The 14,860-nt window shown below is 43.2% G+C and overlaps 1 protein-coding gene across 1 annotated transcript in view; it reads right to left on the bottom strand.

Annotated features, from left to right (window-relative positions):
* The window catches only part of ADGRF5 (adhesion G protein-coupled receptor F5), a 122,410-nt gene extending 110,322 nt beyond the window's left edge, over positions 1-12,088 (bottom strand). The window contains exon 1 of the mRNA XM_056125949.1: positions 12,009-12,088. The gene's annotated coding sequence lies outside the window, so the exon portion shown is untranslated. The remainder of the gene's footprint in view (positions 1-12,008) is intronic.
* Between the last annotated feature and the right edge of the window lie 2,772 nt (positions 12,089-14,860).

Genomic DNA, 14,860 nt, shown 5'->3' with positions numbered 1-14,860 from the left:
AGCTTTGGAACTAGTTTTACAAGAGCATTAAAGGAGTTTCTTTAAAGAACAGGGCAAACTTCTCAGCACATGGCACTGAGTAAGGCACTCACTTGCGGTGCTTAAGGTTGTCCTCTACTAGATTAAAGAAGATACGTTTACTACTGGTTTATTCAAATATTTTATGCATTTTCAACAATGAATTAATATTTCATTTCTCTTTCTTTCTTTCTTTCTTTCTTTCTTTCTGTCTGTCTTTCTTTCTCTCTTTTTTCCTTCCTTCCTTCCTTCCTTCCTTCCTTCCTTCCTTCCTTCCTTCCTTCCTTTCTTTCTTTTTTTGGCTTACACCCGGTGATACACAGGGGTTACTCCTGGATTTGCATTCAGGAATCACTCCTGGTGATGCTCAGGGAGCCATATGGGAATCAAACCCAGGTTGACCACGTGCAAGGCAAATGCCCTACCCACTGTGCTATCACTCCAGCCCCTCATTTCTCTTTCTTAGAATAAAACTCTTGTACTTTTAGAGGCCTATTCAGATTTTCTTAATTCTATTCACTCTAAATTTTACAGTTGTAAGTTTTATCTATTTTATGTAAACTCTAAACTACATTAGCAAAGAATTATTATAGAAAACAGGTTTCTTCATGACAAGGAAACAGAATTACTACCATAATGATGCCAAGTACAAAATAAAAGTTCATGCAATATATTGTAGATACCAGAGTTGAAAACTCTGTGAGAGTGGACATTTTATTATATTGTATTAAATGACTTTAATTTATTTATATAGGTTAAAATTATATAGCAAAAAAATTCACTTTTATTCACTTACTTCCTGATCATTGCATTTGTCATTCTTATAAGCTGTTTTATTTTTGAGCAAGCGATATGAAATAAATTTATGAGACTACTGTCTCATTTGCCAAGACATCAAAAATCAGATGGGCTGGACACGTAATGAGGTTTACAGACAACTGCTGGACTAGAGCCATTACTGATTGGATTCCACGGGACATCAAAAGATCACGTGGACGCCCACCTATAAGATGGTCAGACTTCTTCGTCAAGACCCTAAATGATCGGTTTGAGGCTCTGCTTGTTCCTAGAATGAACAGATACCATTGGGCTACGCTAGCACGCAACCGGGATGAATGGAGACGTTACTGGCACCCGCTCGAGTAAATCGATGAATAACGGGGATTAAGTGATTAAGTGATTAAGTGACTGCTAAGGAGGCAGTTTGGGATGGTGGAAGAGAAGCATAGAACATTGGTGGAGGGAGGTAGATTGCTGAATGCTGGATACAGGAATGAACAAGGATGGGCTGTTCTCTGTGATCAAAGGAAGTAGGAGGAAGACAAAGGTGTTGAAGTTGATGCTTTCCTGAATTGGTGGCGAGAAGTCAAGGAAATGTTCCTCTGAGAATGTAAAGCTGTGACCCAAGAGTTCACGTGAGTATGTGCATGTGTGCATTTATGCATTTGGTGCTTTGGGATTTGAGTCCGCTGAAGACACTATGAAAATGTCTCTGGAGGTAACTAGAGCCCAGTTGGGTTGTGTGTGTTCTGGTTTTTTGATCTTTCCTCCACTTAGATAAATTCAGTTATCTGGCTGCTTTGCAGTCTCGCTACCACACATAAATGCATGTGTCTCTATTTAAGTATAAATATACCATCTGTTTTTAAACTTCCTTGCAGGCAGAAATTATTTTTTTTTCTCAGTGCTCAGAATGTGTTCAGTAAATAACTCTTGGTTAATTGAAAAATCATTCAAGTCATCCCACTTTTGCTTAGTCAATAAACAGAGTATACAAGGCCAGAGAAATAGTACAGGGGTCAAGGCATTTGCCTTGCATGCAGCCAAGTTGGGTTAGTTCCCCAGAACCACATTTGAGCAAAATTTGAGTACTGCTGGTTATGGTGCAAGCATAATAAAAGAAAAGAAAAGAAAGGGAAAGAGAGCGGAGGAGAGAGAGGGGAGGGCAAGGGAGGGAAGGGAGGGGAAGGGGAAAAAGGAATGGAGGTGAACAGGAGGGGAGGGAAGGGAAGGGAAGGGAAGGGAAGGGAAGGGAAGGGAAGGGAAGGGAAGGGAAGGGGAGGGGAGGGGAGGGGAGGGGAGGGGAGGGGAGGGGAGGGGGAGGGGAGGGGAGGGGAGGGGAGGGGAGGGGAGGGGAGGGGAGGGGAGGGGAGGGGAGGGGAGGGGAGGGGAGGGGAGGGAAGGGAAGGGAAGGGGAGGGGAGGGGAGGGGAGGGGAGGGGAGGGGAGGGGGGGGAGGGGAGGGGAGGGGAGGGAAGGGAAGGGAAGGGAAGGGAAGGGAAGGGAAGGGAAGGGAAGGGAAGGGAAGGGAAGGGAAGGGAAGGGAAGGGAAGGACCCAGCAGACTATAGAATGGGAAAGCAACTGTAATTCTTTGAAGCTCCTGAGTGAGATAGAGAATTGAAAAAAGGTCTGTATGCTTAGGATTCACAGGTTACAGTAAAGAAAGTTACACAACAAAACAAAACAAAACAAAAGAAAACAAAACGTGAGCTGGAGAGATAAAGAGGTGTTAAGGTGCTTGCCTTGCAGGCTGCCAAGCCCAGCTCAGAATCTGGCACTACAGATAGTCCCATAGTACTGCCAGGAGTGACCCTAAGCAGAGTCAGGAGTAAGCCCTGAGCACCTCTGGGTGTGGCCTCTCAGAAAAAAAAAAACATTAAAAGAAAGTAAAAAAATGTTACAAAATATGTGAGTGCATTTTATGATAGAAAATGAAGTTGTAAATTTTTTAAAATGTTGCGTTACCTATTTCCTCTGTGTGTACGTGCACATATAGGAATGCACACACGTGTAAGCACACAGCTCCGCACAGACCTGCTGGTGTGCACACAACCCAAATCTTGAATACTTTTGCATCTTAGAAATCTGTAGGCACAATTTTTCCGCCCTGTGAAGCAGTGGGCACAGGAGAAAGGGTTAAGTAAGGATCTCTAGTAATGTGTCCACTTGTTCTTTGAGGAGTAACAAAGAGAGGAAGCTCAGTCTTTGTGGAAGGAAATTCCCAGGCCCCACTTTGGACATTCGCAAGCTGCCCTATGAACCCCTGAGGAGTGTCTGATAATAAACACTTGCAAGAAAAACAATCCATAAAGGCATTTGTATTAACATTCTCGCATTTTTTTAACCCAATGCTAGAACACCTTTTCCTGAATCTGCAGACCTACAGGGGGTCTGGGCATCCACCTGCCACAAAGCCCAACAACTCAGTCCCCTGGCTGAGTATATGCTGTTATGCCATGTGGATGTTGTATGTGTAGACCCCTAACCTTTGGTCTTCGGTTGTAGAAGAGCCTCCTCACCATATGGGGGCGCTGGACTGCAGATCACTTTCCCACTCAAATTGATTAAGGATTGCCATGTGAGAACTGAGATCCACCTACATTCATTTTGACTGTGGCCCCCCAGATATAATCCTGGACATTACACCTTGGACAACAGTACTGTGACCTTCCCAAGGCCTGGGGTAAACCTCTGAAAGGCATAAAAATTTGCCGCAGGTACAGTGTGCCCATTTTATAGACTGCTTTCTCTGTAGTGGCCGCAAAAATAAACAAAGCAAAATATGATCAAAAGAAAAAAAAACTTCCAACAAAATCCTCTGGGTGTGACTGGTGCTTGGCAAGCCCTGTTTGTACAGTGGTGGCCACTCTATGTGATGGCCACGGGGTCCGGGTACTCAGGACCACTCTGGACCACTGGCAGGTGACCTTTTTCTTTGGGCCAAAGTGATGTAGTACAATGGGTAGGGCACTTGTTTTACACACAGTTGAACCTGCATGCAGAGCCAGTAGTAAGCCCTGAGCATTGTAGGGTGTTGCCCCCAAAACAACAAAACAAACCAAAAGAAAAACTCTCTAGAAACTTAATAGCAAATATTTTATCAATAATTTCTTGGAAGATGTGCAAATGCAAAACCTTAAACAAACCTCTGGTTTTAGTTGTTTTCTCTGTAATATTGCATTTGACTTATCTGACAACTGAGAGGGTATAAAGCTTGTGTCATCCATTTCGGTTGGTGAATAAATCAAAGACCAGCAAGTGACCTACGATCATTATAAAACTGTGAGCATTTCAAGTGTCTGACTTCTCTTCTCTTCTCTTCTCTTCTCTTCTCTTCTCTTCTCTTCTCTTCTCTTCTCTTCTCTTCTCTCTCTCTCTCTCTCTCTCTCTCTCTCTCTCTCTCTCTCTCTCTCCCCTCCCTCATGTTGGCACTGTTTATGCATTTGCACTTTATTCATCAGGTGAACCCCACACTCCCCCCACCCCATAACACACACTTTGATTGGCAATGCCAATCTTTTTGCAAGCTAACCCAGGATCTTCAAATGACATCTGTGTTTCTGGGCTAGAGGACAATCCACTCCAGGATTCGAATGAGGTTCAGATCTCTACTACAAATGGAACACTGAGTCTTTTTTTTTTTTTTTTTGCTGAAATGCCATCACTGGTTGCAGGGATATTTTTAGATGAAATGGTACTACATGCTTGCTCATTTGCATCTGCTCAGAGCTGACGGGCGACCCTCTTTGTGACCCCAGCTCTCAAGACTTTGCAGTCTAAGGGAATGACAGGTTCCAGATTTCTCTCTAGGTGGGGTTGCCATGAGCCTTCCACTCAGGCCCCTTTCTGCCCTTTGTACTCTAACAATGTGCGGAAACGCAGGCTTGTTAGAGGAAATTCCCAGGGCCATAGTTTGGACATTAGACAGTTGCTTTGCTATGCTGGGCAGGCTTGTGTGCATCTAAAAATAAACATGCAGGTCTGACTGGGTTTCGAAGACTTTGCTCCGCACAGTAGACTGTATTTCAAAGTGATTTCAATTTTTTGATTATTTGTTTTGAAGAAAGTGAGCTTTGGAAAATCTGAAAAACAAATTCTTGCAGCCTTGATTAGACAAAATGTCACATTTGCTGTTACCCATTTGTATGGAAAAGATTATTGCTATTTCTCTGAGTTCCAAAACAGGATTGATAAAAGCCAAGATATGGCAAGTTGCAGCTCAAGCAACCACGAGAGATCAGAGTACCACACTGAACAAAAGCTGTTCTTTCACACCCAGGATGATGGCCTATCAGCAAATCCCCGATAAAGCAAGGTGCAGTAGATGATATGTGTAAGACCTACAGGCCAGGGGCCTCTTCTCTAAAGATCTTCTGCTCCTTATAGCAAACAGAGTTGTTGATGTTTCTCATTTAGCAGAAAAGGAGTGGTAGATGGACAATAATGACCCCATGCTCTTGACTCAGACCCCACCAGCTTTTTTTTTTCTCCCAAAGTCAAATAAGATTAGTCACTCCTAGACCCATGAAATTTAGAAGCCGAACCTTTAGATCTATCTATTTTGTTCTTTTGGCAATTCCATTTCAAAGTGGCTAAGAAAACAAATCCATTCTTTGAAATGAAAAGTCTTAATTGAAAGTCTTCGTTTCTTATCCGAAGCAGGACTGAGGAAACAAAACGCTGTGTCTCTTGCTGCCTGAAGCTTGTTTAACTGAGATGCACTGAACACGGCAATTATTCCATTTAATAGGAATCTATTTGCTGCATAAGAAGCAACCTACAATTCAGTTAAAGAGTAACCTAAGAAGAGTGGTTTGGAGTGAACTTTCCCACTTCATTGTTCTCATTTCTTTTTGCCTTTTCCTGGAAGTTCAGCCTAACTATTGTTGCAAAGATTTAAAAATGATCTTAGCAGATAAATTGAGCTGACTAGGAAAAAAGGCAACCCAAGCCACTCTCTAGCCTGGTTATTTTTTTTACAGACTTTCATTTGGTGGTTTGGATTGGGGCCCTGATATCACAAGACTCTTGGGAGCACTGAGCGGGAAGGACCTTGAGGTCATTACAAGGACTCCACCCAGTACGGGCATCCCTTTGGGAACAACGGGAGCACGGCCCTCCAGGGTGCTGGAACATGGCCCGGGACAGGGCGTTCACCACACCACAAGACAGCTCACCCATTTTTAGACAATTCTGATGGTGGGTAAATCCTTCCGCACATTGAACTCAAACCCGTTACCCTATAATTTCCACTCATCGATCCTCTGTTGACCTCTTCTTCTAACCCCAAAACAATCTTTAAATATTTAAAGACAGTCGTCATGTTCTGCAAGAACGCCTTCTTACTTCAAACATCTGTGGGCTCCTTCAACTATTCTGTAAATGACAATTTGTCTAATCTCCTCTTTAAAGTCTAATGTATTTCATGAAGTTACATAGTTCGCTAATATTAGCAACAAGTGGCTAATCTCTGCAATCTTGTCTGCTAAAGCACTACCTGCATTTTCCGAAACAAAATTGAGACTGGACAAGAGAGAATTGTTTATCAAGGAAGTAACAGACCGGGGATTCAAAAGTAACCCTTCCTCTCTCTGGTCCACCAAAGGACTCTGATTTAAAAAGGAAATGTCAACTAGCTACCGCCAAGATTGATCTGGAAATATTCTGAAATTGGACAGGCCAAACAGACACTCCTTTGCAGGTTGATATCACTGTGGTTATTGCAACTTGTGCTCCCTAATGGTGAGTGTTAATTTGAGTGTTTAAGAAAGGACCAGTTGAGGGCTGGAGCAATAGCACAGTAGGTAGGTGTTTGCCTTGCATGCGGCCAACCTGGGTTCGATTCCCAGCATCCCATACGGTCCCCTGAGCACTGCCAGGAGTAATTCCTGAGTGCAGAGCCAGAAGTAAGCCCTGTGCATTGCCGGGTGTGACCCCTCCCACCTCCAAAAAAGAAAGGACCAGTTGAAAATACTTGGGCTGCTAAAAGGTAAGCAAGTAGAATGACAAGAATCAGTAAGAAAGAATCAGGGAAGAAATAATGACAAGAATCAGGAAAGAAAGAAGAACTTTGGTAGACCTATGGAGGCTTTATTTTTTTTAACCTTTGAGAGTGAAAGAGGCAAAACAAGAACTCTGAAAGAGAGAAAAAGTCGTTGCTTGTGAGAACCTAGATAGTCTGCTTCAGTCTAAGTCAGGCAGTTGTGTCTGGAGAACATGAGAGAAGTGTTTGTTTCCTTTCAGCTGTTCTTGCTCTCCCCCAGGATGCGAAGCTTAGGGACAGAGGATAATAGGCCCTTCTGCCAAGATGTGATTCTAGATATAGTGCAGTTAAGTCTCATGCCTGTGGAAGGGGAAAGAAAAAGATCTACATCTTCAGAGAAGGAATCCCTGTAACCCTGTCCCATTGAGGGTCAGTGTAATGGCCTGGTACTTTCTATAGGCTTCTAGAATTTTCCTGCACCTTTGGTAGGATGAATTCCTTCCCTTTTCTTGGTTGCTCTCTGGAAGCAGAACTTTCTGCAGGAAAACGGTCTCCATTCTCAGCGGCCCTACTTCAAACCATCTTTCTACCCAACCACTTTAGCCAAGTGGATTCCTCTAAGCTATAACACACTGCTTCTTAGCCACCAACACCACACAGTGCTCCATGGACTTAAGGGAGAATTCTTAAGTCTACATTTGAACACAGAAAAAGCATAGTGAAATGATACTCTAGAAGATGCCAGTTTAACCACAGAGCCTGACCCTTCAGCAATCATGTAGCAGGAGAAAAGGTGAATGATAGTCTCTAGCTATTGACTTCTCTATGAAACCAAGGCCTTTACTTCCTTGGAACTCGGTAGCTTTCAACCCTTGAAAGAATGAGATTCAGAGGAAGGAAGGAAATTCATCCAAGGTCAAATGGCACATGAGCTGCAGTTCAGAGATCCCAATCACAACCCAGGTTTCTTCTTACTAAATAATACTGCCTTCAAGATGCAAATGGCTGTCTTTGAACTTTCAAACATGTATTAAAAATAAGATTTCTTTCAAAGACACAGAAACAGATCAGTGACCTAAAATGCAACTGTTTGGCAAGCTGAAGCATCTGAGGTTTTAAATTGAATTCTCTATCCCTCCACATGCCCAAGTGTCTTCCAGAAGCTCTATTCTTTGGGATCCCTGGCATCACAACCAAAATATGATCATCAGCTAGCACCAGAACAGAGTGTGTGTAAGCACCGTAACGAAAGAGTGTGAGCCTCAGTAGACATGGCTGTAAACCAAGTGGACTTGCCCTGGAGAGCACCACAAGGAAGTGGACAAGCAATAAAACCAAGCATGCGTGAGCACTACTCAGCTCAACAACAGCAACAATTAGAAGGAAAGGTAGGGAAGGAAAGGGGAGAGGAGGGAATGGGAAGAGAAAGGCAGGGAAAAGAGGGGAGGGATGGGGGTTGTATTAATATTACAAATTTCAAAAAGACTTTTTTTTATGTAGGAGTACTGCTATTTATTCAGCACCTGATTAGTTGATTGAATTGGGCATGAACTCCACCTTACTTTTGTTTTCTTCATTTTTTACAATTTTATTTCTTGAATCATCATGAGAGCAGTTACAAAGTTTTTGGGTTTAAGTCTCGGTCATACAATGAAACACACATACCTTCACACCAGTGCCCATTCTCCACCCCAAAAAAAACCAGTGTACCCTCATCCCACACCCTACCCCTACCTGTAGGGCACATAATTTCCACATTACTCTCTCCCTACTTTGCTTACATTCAATATTTTGACACCAGACCCACCATTATTATTTGGGATTTTACCTCAACACTCAGATCTGCTGAAAAGGCAACAGTAGACAATTTGTTTTCTATTGCTGGTTATGAATAACATATGACGCTGCAGTTGTGACTGCGCGATTTTGAAATTCCGAAATTTTAACAATTAAATCTTGATGGATTTCTGCCAAAACCTGCTGGGTTCTGAGATTTGTTAATGAGTCTCTGGGATCATGGCCATTAAGGAGCTTGATCAGGAGCCAGAAAGGCCATTCATGGGTGGCGACTCGGGGTCTCGGTGGCCACCATCTGCCAGAGGCCATTGGACAGTCAGGTCAGCAGTGATGAGACAAGCAGGGCCTCAGGGGATGAGGATGGAGCCAGCCCTTTCCTCCCCATCCCAACGCTACCCCGAGTTGCCACCCACAAAGAGTCTCTCTGGGTCCTGATCAAGCCGTTTAATGGCCATGATCTCAGAGACTCAGAAACAAATCTTGAAACCCAGCGGCTTTTGGCAGAAATGTGTCTGGTCCCTGAAGTAGGTTACCAGCGCTGGGCCACCCCAGCTGGGAATAGCTTTCATGCCTTGGCCTGTTGCCCCTGGTGGCTCGGTGACCGCCATCCTCCAGAGGCCACTGGACAGTCACGTTTGGGCCCGCAGTGAAAAGACATGAGGGCCTCATAGAATGGGGGTGGAGCAGGTCCTTTCCTCCCCACCCCAACGAGACCCCAAGTCGTTGCCCATGAATGGCCTCTCTGGCTCCTAATCAAGCTGCTTAACAGCCATGATCCCAGAAACTCAGAAACAAATCTCAGAACCCAGTGGCTTTTCGCAGAAATGAGTCTGGACCTGTAGCAGGTTACTGTTGCCAGGCCACCCCAGGGGGGAAAGGGTATTCCTCCGCCTGCTCTCCCTTGGTGGCTTGGTAGCTGCCATGCTCCAGAGGCCATTGGACAGTCAAGTTTAGGCCCTCAGTGACGAGACATGTGGGGCCTCACGGGATGTGGGTGGAGCCGGCCCTTTCCTCCCCATCCCGATGAGACCTCAAAAAGACTTTTTAATAGAAAAGATTTCTTTTGGTTTCCCCTAAGTTTTTGTGAGCAATCAGGAGAGGATAATTGAAAAGTATCTATCTACACTGGTGGTGGTATTGGTGTTGGGATATTAAATATCCAAAATGACTGTGATTATGAACAACTGTGTAAACCATGGTACTCAAATAAAGTTTATTTTATTTTTGAAAAGTCTGCCATCTATGCAGAGTCAGATAGAGATGAACTTCACATCGGCAGCTTCTGGCAATCAGATCTGGAACAAATAGCACGGGTCCAAGAGAAGGTGTTTGCATATATTTGATGAAAAGTGATTAAGTCTCTGAATTTAAGTGATGGACAATAAGGGGATCAGAGAGAACATCATCAACTCTGACATCAACTCTGTCAGGGTTTCTACAGAGTCTTTCCAAATGTGTGGCATATGACTCAAAATAATTGGAGAGAGACACAGATAATTCAGGGGGAAAAGCTCAAAAATACAGTAAGGGGGAATAAAACACACAGGAATTGGCAATTACCTTAGAAAAATCTCAATTTTCAGATCTAAATCAAGTTCTAAATTTGGGTGCTTGCAACAATATATCAAATTATTCATTGAGATTCCACCCACTGAACTCAAGCCCCTGAAATTGTTTCATGCACAGTTTCAAAGATCAAAAGCCTATAGACCTTCAGAGATGAAACAGGTGTGACAGAAATCTGTCCCTAAATGCCACACAATTGCAGACATGAAGAGGTGCTTGGTAGGCTGCCAAAGGGAATGGAGATATCCCAGAAAGGAGGTTTCCCAGACAGGGGGGAGGGGGGGACAGCACAGATGCAGGTGTACATTAACACTCTTGCTTGGAGGAAATAGAAGGCACGTGAGTCAGCTGGAAAGACAAATGACAGAGTCGAATGGGACTGTACAAGAATAGACCTCAACAGTTTTGTCCATTTGGGCTTCTCATACATCAGTGGACATCTGAACCACTCAGACACCTGGTAAAAAAATGCATATCGTTTAAGTTTGGGATGTACCCCCCCAAATTTCCATCATCCTAAGTGATGTCTGGTACGTGGGTCCCAAACTATCCTGTGTGTCACAACACTGTAAACAATAGGAAGCAAAGGAAATATTTCCCTGAGAAAAGAAACATTAGCCTGACTTTATGTTCCCAATAACCTTGTGTCAGGATATGGAGGAACAAATGGAGACAGACTGTGAACAAGACACAAAAGTCAAGTGATGTGGAATGAGTGAACCAAATAAGTGAGAGAAGAATAGTCCATATTTGATAACAGGTATATAGTAGCGGACAGTCTATGAAGTCACTGCAAATATTTTTCTTCAAGAAAAAAGACTCTTTATGAGGACCATAATAAAACAAATTATAAGAAGAAAAATTCCCAAAAAATATGCAGCTTCAGGGGCTGGAGCAATAGCACTGCAGGTCGGGTATTTGCCTTGCATGCTATTGACCCAGATTCGATTCCCAGAATGCCATATGGTCCTCTGAGCACCGCCATGAGTGATTCTTGAGTGCAGATCCAGGAGGAGTAACCCCCTTTATTTGAACAAACCCTGTCTCTTCTAAGGGTCTCTTTTGACATATCAGACCCCAAAAGTAACCAACAAAAGTAGTCAGATCAGGGGTGAGTCCTATCCCTGTAGACAATAATTGACAGCACAGTAAATAAATTTATCTTTTTCTTTTAGCCATCGCTTGGTATACATTATCAATACTAGCATCTGATTTTAGGAAACTTCAGGCTGAACGATTGTTTTTTTAGAAAGTTGTGGAAAAGACCACCAGAACCTAAGCAAATTGCTTACATATTCTTTTATGGTTCATAGATAACCTAAACTAAAAATATGTTTTCATCTATGAGAGAGAGAAAATTTTCTGTCAACCCTTATACAACTTTAACTTAAAGGTTAAAAAAAAAAACAAATCTTCGAATGGGGTTCAAAACAAAAAAACCAAAATTATATTAGGAGTCCAGGTTGTTGAAAAGAAAAGGTAGTTGGCAAGTTTTTTCCCCTTATGAAGAATTGCAATTCTTCATAAAATTGCCATTTCTAAGAATTTCTAAGAATTGCAATCCTTCAAAAATCGCAATTTCTAACAAGATTCACCCTCCTAGAAAAGAAAAATCCAGATCTGTTTCATGTCCTAAGTACTATGTTGACTGTCATTCTTTACCCAGAAAAACAACACACTGCAAAACCCAAATGTCATTTCCCCTCTCACTACTTTCCCTCACAGTCCTAGAGCTGAATCTATGTCTACTAGATACACTGAAAACCTAAAGCTCACAAAAACGCTCCGAGTGCCTCTTAATTTCCTCTGTATTAGCTTGATATTCCATTCTCAAGTGCACACAAACAAAAATCAGGTACCTACCTTTCTCTTCTGATTGTGTAGGCTTCTAAACTTTAACCCTGGGCTGGAGAGCTTCCCAAGAATCCCTTCTGTGCGGTGAGCCTGCAAGGCCTCCCATTCAATCTCACAAGTGCAGGAGGGTGGGGTTTCCTACCAACAGACCTTAGGTCCTCTGGGGGCTCACATGGGATCCAGACTTCAGGGAGCAGAGGTGAGCTGCCTTCTGTCGCCTGCTGGGAGGGGGAGTGAAGCCAAGAGACACAGAGTGGCTGGAGGTGGGGGTGGAGGCTGGGGGGGGGGGGGGGGTGGAGGGGAAGTGATATGGGAACTGTAATAAATAAGTGAGCCTCTCCACATGATTTTCTATATTTATAGCCTGGTGTCTCTTTCCAGTCTCCCTAGAGGAAATAAGAAATAAAATCTTGTTCTTTGACCACTAGAAAGAAGAGAATAAACATGCTAAGAACCATGAAAATGAGAAGCTGGGTGGCGGGCAAGAAGCTGACCGGTCAGCTGGCTTTACCTTTCACCAAGTACGTGCTTCCTGAAGTCTTCCCAAGTGTTTAACTCTGCAAAAGTCAAGAATGCCCTCATCCTCTCTGCAGGGCTGAAGCACGTACTGGCCACAGGTCAAATGCTTTGCTTCAGAGCTGCTGGGGAGGGGCAGATCAGAGTAGACCTGAGAAGGGTCTGTTACTCTAGCCAGGAAAAGACCCCTCCCCCCCGAGGTCTCTGTCCTTGAAAATTCTGATGAATGTGTTCTCCCTTGAACATGTACAGTTGGATACGTGTTCCTAAGCAGTTCAGGTAGTTGTTTGTTTGCTTGCTAATTCTCTAAGCCTATGTTCTCCCATGAATACCTATGTCACTTGCTTGCTTGATCTTCCAAGCTTATGTTCTCTCTTGAACATGAACTGTTTGCCTTCCCTCAATTTATATATTTCTAAGTTTCATTCAATAAAAACTATCTTGCATCACAAAAAACATAATTAAAATGCATATGGCAAACCATTTCTAATACTGAAATAACTCTCCAAGTCTTCTGTTTGTTTGGGGGCCACACTGTGTGATGCTCAGAGCTTGCTCTTGGCTCTACACCCAAGGATCACTCCTGGTGGGTTCGAAGGACCATATGAAGTACAGAGGATTGAATCCAGGTCTGCTATGTGCCCGGCAAGCACCCTACTTGCTACTATGTCTTTTGGGCCCACTCACCAAATCTTTGTGCTATTTTTCTGTAAGGTTTAAAGAATTACCTAAAGGTTACCATTCAGGTATGAAAAGGCAAGGCTACTCATCCAAAAATAATTTCAAATGATGAAAATAACATGTATATGCAGCAGTGGGCTGGAGTGATAGCACAGCTGGTAGGGCGTTTGCCTTGCATGCAGTCAACATGGCCTACCCGAGTTCAATTCCTCCGCCCCTCTCAAAGAGCCTGGCAAGCTACCGAGATTATCTCTCCCACATGGCAAAGCCTGGCAAGCTACCGGTGATGTATTCGATATGCCAAAAACAGTAGCAACAAGTCTCACAATTTGTTGTGAGATGTTACTGGTGCCCACTCGAGCAAACTGATGAACAATGGGAGGACAGTGCTATCCAGGAGTGAGGGTACCTGTGAGTGGACACACTATGCATTCCAGAAGTTAGTCCCTGCACAGAAGAAGGTTGAAACTACTTATGTGTTGTTTTTTAACCAGGGGATTTATTGCCATTTTGCTCTTTGAGGGAATGGCCAAAACTTTACTGGCAGGGTCCTTGGGAACTACTACAGAATGGGAAGAATGGGAGTGTTGGAATGTGGATGAGAGCAGTCACATGTCACAAACAGATCACTGATTATAAATTATACCACTGATCAGCTTGTGGGTCTCTGATTCACTTCTGAGTCCTTCACCCCAGAAACAGAGCAATCACTCTCATAGGATTCACAAGCATACAATATTTCAGTCACCAAGGATTAAGGTCAGATACCTTTTCATTAATTCCCATCCCTTTAGGATCTGGTCAGACTTTTCTACCTGACCTCAAAGGCTTCTCCCTCCTTTCTCTTTCCATCCTTCTTAGAAGCTACTCTACAAAGAGTGCTACCCCAACTATACCAACCTTCAAATAATTCTCCTGGAACCTTCACTTTTTTTGAGATAAAGAATTTTTTTACTTTTTCCTCTTTATTTAAACACAGTGGTTTACTAAGTTATTCATGATGATTTGTTATAAGCATTCAATACTCCCAACTTAAATCCCACCACTGCTGCCACTCTCCTGGAACCCTTTTGATGGTCTTCCTAGCAAATCATGTTTCACTTTCTCAGAACACCCATGACTCAATGAAAAACTATCTGTAGTTCCATTTCTCCTCTGGACCATGAACTCTACATAGTTATGGGTGGTGTCTGTTTTAGCATTGCATCCCTTCCTTAGACCTAGACTGGACAGCGGTGTCTTGTGTAAGTTTCGCCTTCCTAAAAACAGTGTTATGTATTACAGTTTCCTCATTGTGGGAAAGGGAGAGTATTGGATTCAGAGGAAAACATGAGTTTTGTGATTCAAACTCTGGAAGACAGACAAAGTACAGTGATTTCTCATGAGCCATTGGTATGTGTTGTGGAATAGTTAATAAAAATGCCTCTGTGTGCCATGTGCTGTATGTCCTAATTCTAGAAAGACCTATGTTAAGATTAGAGAATCATCTCTAGCCAGAAAATGAAGCCCTACATAGGCCAACTGAAGGAGAACTGAAGTGAGCAAGGGCGGGGAGAAACGGGGAGGTGTTGGAGGTGAGAAGAAGGTAGGGGTGAGGAGGAGGAACATAAGGAGAGGCGAATAAATGGAAGAGAGGCATTGAAAGACTAGGACATAAGGTCGAA

This window comes from Sorex fumeus, unplaced genomic scaffold (genome assembly GCF_029834395.1).
Source record: "Sorex fumeus unplaced genomic scaffold, SorFum_2.1 ptg000061l, whole genome shotgun sequence".
Classification (NCBI taxonomy): domain Eukaryota; kingdom Metazoa; phylum Chordata; class Mammalia; order Eulipotyphla; family Soricidae; genus Sorex; species Sorex fumeus.
The sequence above is the reverse complement of the archived record's forward strand: the minus strand, read 5'-3'. Positions and strand labels throughout refer to the sequence as shown.